We start from the raw sequence: 4579 nt of genomic DNA, 5'->3' as shown, positions 1-4579 counted from the left end.
AAATAAATAGGAGTTCCAGTTTGTCCAGGCAGGTTCTAGCTGTTTATGAGGTTTCAGTTTGTCCTCATGCCCCTCTACCTCAGGCCCGGCTCGACTCCAGACTGCTGGTTCTGCTGATCTGCTGTGACTTAAGATTCACCACCAGACACGAAAGCAATGGCTTTACATCGTCTTCCCCACTAACATTCACAGTTGCCCATGGGCTGATCCATATAATAAATCCCTCATTCTACATCACTCAAAAAAGGCTTCTGCCTCTTTGATCAAACCCTAAATGATACAGTTAATGTTACAGAGCCTCAATTACTTCGGCTGCAAAGTAGAGCAAGGATACTAGAAGATATCTTAGTTTCCTTTCTCTACTAGATAACACAAATTTTCCTCCTATTAAGAGTGCCTCTGATAGGTGTGACAAAGGTAGAAGTCCTTCAAAACTTTATTAATTGAAGACAACACAAACAAATGGAAAGATATATCATGCTCATGGAATGGAAGAGTTAACATTGCTAAAATATCCATACTAACCAAAGCAACAGATTCAATGCAATCCCTATCAAAATACTTATAGTATTTTTTCACAGAGCTAGAATAAGTAATCCTAAAATTTGTATACAACCACAAAAGACCCCAAATAACCAAAGCAATCTTGAGAAAGGAAAACAAAGTCATATTTCAAACTATATCATATAATATCATATCATAACATAGGCTATACTAATCAAATCAGTATAGAACTGGCACAAAAACAGACAGATTAATGGAAAAGACTTTAGAGCACCAATATAAACCCACACATATATAATCAATCTACAACAAAGGAGGCAACAATATACAATGGGGAAAATAACATCTTTTCAATCAGTGGTGGTGGGAAAACTGTATAACTTTTCCATGCCAAGGAAGGAAGGAAGGAAGCTGCACCACTCTCTTACACCATACACAAAGATAAACTCAAAATGGATTAAAGACCTAAATGTGAGACCTGAAACCATAAAAATTCTAAAAGAAAACAGGCAGTAATCTCTTGGACATTGGCCTCAGCAACATTTTTCTGGATATGTCTCCTCAGGCAAGGGAAACAAAAGAAAATAAACTATTGGGACTATACCAAAATAAAAAGCTTTTGTACAATGAAGAAAACCATCAACAAAATGGAAAGGCAACCTACTGAATGGGAGAGGATATCTGCAAATGATATCTCTGATAAGGTGCTAATATCCAAAATATATAAACAACTTACACAATTCAAAACACAAAAAAACCCCCCAAATAATCCAATTTAAAAAATGGGCAGAGGACCTGAATAGACATTTTTTTTCCAAAGACGACATACATATGGCCAAAAGACACATGAAAAGATGGTCAACATCACTCATCATCAGGGAAATGCAAACCAAAACTACTATGAGATATCACCTTACACCTGTTAGGATGACTATTATCAAAAAGATAACAAATATCAAGTGCCAATGAGGATGTGGAAAAAGAGGAACCCTTGTGCCCTGTTGGTGGGAATGTAAATTGGTGTGACCACTAGGGAAAATAGTATGGCAGTTCCTCAAAAAATTAAAAAAATAAGTACCATATGATCCAGTAATTCCACTATTATTTATCCCAAGAAAATGAAAACACTAAATTGAAAAGATATATGAACCCTTATGTCTACTGCAACCAAGATATGGAAGCAACCTAAGTGTCTACTGATAAGTGAATGGATAAAGAAGATGTATATTCACTGTGTGTATATACAGTGGAATATTACCCATAACAAAGAATGAGATCTTGCCATTTGCAACAACATGAATGGACCTAGAGGGTATTAAATAAGTCAGAGAAACACAAATACTACTTCATTTCACTTATATGTGGAATACAAAGCAAATGAACAAACAATCAGAAACAGACTCATAAACACAGAGAGCAAACTGGTAGTAGCCAGAGGTGAGGTGGGTGGGTGGGGGGATGGGCAAAATAGGTGAAGGGGATTAAGAGGTGCAATCTTCCAGTTATAAAATAACTAAGTCACAGAGATAAAAAGTAGAGCATAAGGAATATAGTCAATAATATTGTAATAGGGATTAAGGAGTGCATTTGTCATGATGAGCACACTGTGATGTATCAAAGTGTTGAATCACAATACTGTATAGTTGAAACTAACACTAAGTTAACTACACTGGAATTTAAAATTAATTTTAAAAAATCATATTGTAATAACACTATATGGTGACAGATGGTGACTACATTTATTGTGGTGAACACTGAGGGATGTACAGAATTGTCACATCACTACGTTGTACACCTGAAAATAATATAACATTGAACATCAACTATACTTCAATAACAACAAAAAAAGAACTTGTAGAGCATGCTTTGTTTGGGAAAAAAAAACTATCAAATGGTTATGGAATTCCTAATTATTATACACTGAGAATGATTATTCATTAGTTACTGTTCTTCTCATCATAGTAATAACTAACATTTATTGAGTATTGAACATATGGAAGACACTGCACTTTCAGACACAGGCTAACCTCACTTAATCCTAACAATAACCCCACAAAGTGGGTGATGCTCCATTTCATAGATGATAAAAATGAAGCTCAGAAGGGAGAAGTGAGTCAGTCAGTAAGTGGCAGAGTTTAGATTCAAATTCAAGAAGCACGATACAGAGCCCATGTTCTCATGCTATGTACAGAGGGAAAACATGCCTGAAACTGTAGTCCCTGTCCTCAAGCAGCTTAGCTTCTCATGGGAAACACAGTCGAATTATTTTAATTCAGTAACGTCATTGTATTCTATTGGAATACGTACCAGCCCATAAAAATCAGACACTGGGGCTTAATGGTTGGAGGTGAACTATAAAAGACAAAGTTGGATTTACTCAGGAGACAAAGGAAGGAAGGATATTCCAGGCAGATAAAACTATAAACAGTGCTCGCTTCGGCAGCACATATACTAAAATTGGAACGATACAGAGAAGATTAGCATGGCCCCTGCACAAGGATGACACACAAATTCGTGAAGCATTCCACATTTTTATATTTTTCTGGAGTCGTTGTTACTCTGTTAACATTTTGTTCTCTCATTCACCTATTGTCCTCTGGACAAAATGACAAGACAGAAAAAAATCACCTCAAAAAAAAGAACAAGAGGCAGTATCAACTGCCAGGGACCTAATCAATATGGACATTAGTAAGATGTCAGAACTAGGGTTCAGAATGACGATTTTAAACATACTATCTGGGCTTGAAAAAAGCATGGAAGATATTAGAGAAACCCTTTCTGGAGAAATAAAAAGAACTAAAATCTAAGTCGAAATCAAAAAGGCTATTAATGAGGTGCAATAAAAAATGGAGGCTCTAACTCCTAGCACAAATGAGGCAGAAGAGAGAATTAGTGATATAGAAGACCAAATGATGGGAAATAAAGAAGCTGAGAAAAAGAGAAGTAAACAAATACTGGATGACAAGGGCAGAATTTGAGAGATAAGTGATACCATAAGACAAAACAATATTAGAATAACTGGGATCCCAGAAGAAGAAGAAAGAGAGGGGCAGAAGGTATATTGGAGCAAATTATAGCAGAGAACTTCCCTAACTGGGGGAAGGAAACAGGCATCAAAATCCAGGAGGCACAGAGAACCCCCCCCAAATCAATAAAAAGAGATAAACATCTCGACATGAGATATCACCTTACACCTGTTAGGATGACTTACGAGTAAATAATAGTAAAACTTACGAGTCTCAGAGACAAAGAGAAATCCTGAAAGCAGCTGGGACAAGAGATCTGTAACCTACACTGGTAGAAACATTAGATTGGCAACAGACCTATCCACAGAGACCTGGCAGGCCAGAAAGGACTGGCAGGATAGATTCAGAGCACTAAATGAGAAAAATATGCAGCCAAGAATACTATATCCAGCTAGGCTGTCACTGAAAATAGAAGGAGAGATAAAAAGCTTCCAGGACAAACAAAAACTAAAGGAATTTGCAAACAGGAAACCAGCCCTACAGGAAATATTGAAAGGGGTCCTCTAGGCAAAGAGAGAGCCTAAAAGTAACATAAACCAGAAAGGAACACAGACAATACACAGTAACAGTCACCTCACAGGCAATACAATGGCACTAAATTCATGTCTTTCAATAGTTACCCTGAATGTAAATGGGCTAAATGCCCCAATCAAAAGACACAGGCTATCAGACTGGATAAAAAACAAGACCCATCGATACGCTGTCTCCAAGAGACTCATTTTAGATCCAAAGACACCTCCAGATTGAAAGTGAGCGGGTGGAAAACCATTTACCATGCTAATGGACATCAAAAGAAAGCTGGGGTGGAAATCCTTATATCAGACAAATTAAATTTTAAACAAAGACTATAATAAGAGATAAGGAAGGACACTATATCCTACTTAAAGGATCTATCCAACAAGAAGATCTAACAATTGTAAATATCTATGCCCCTAACATGGGGGCAGCCAATTATATGAGCCAATTAATAACAAAAGCAAAGAAACACATTGACAACAATCCAATAATAGTAGGGGACTTTAACACCCCCCTCACTGAAATGGACAGAT

General features: G+C 36.8%; 1 non-coding gene across 1 annotated transcript; it reads left to right on the top strand.

Moving 5' to 3' along the window:
* Positions 1–2931: 2931 nt before the first annotated feature.
* LOC118008012 lies at positions 2932–3038 on the top strand. The gene has a single exon (XR_004678536.1). It is a non-coding gene; the product is annotated as a U6 spliceosomal RNA (small nuclear RNA).
* Positions 3039–4579: the final 1541 nt, after the last annotated feature.

The sequence above is a fragment of the Mirounga leonina genome, unplaced genomic scaffold (assembly GCF_011800145.1).
Source record: "Mirounga leonina isolate KUSES-001 unplaced genomic scaffold, KU_Mleo_1.0 Mir_101595, whole genome shotgun sequence".
Taxonomy (NCBI): Eukaryota; Metazoa; Chordata; class Mammalia; order Carnivora; family Phocidae; genus Mirounga; species Mirounga leonina.
This window is presented reverse-complemented; position numbering and strand designations above follow the sequence as displayed.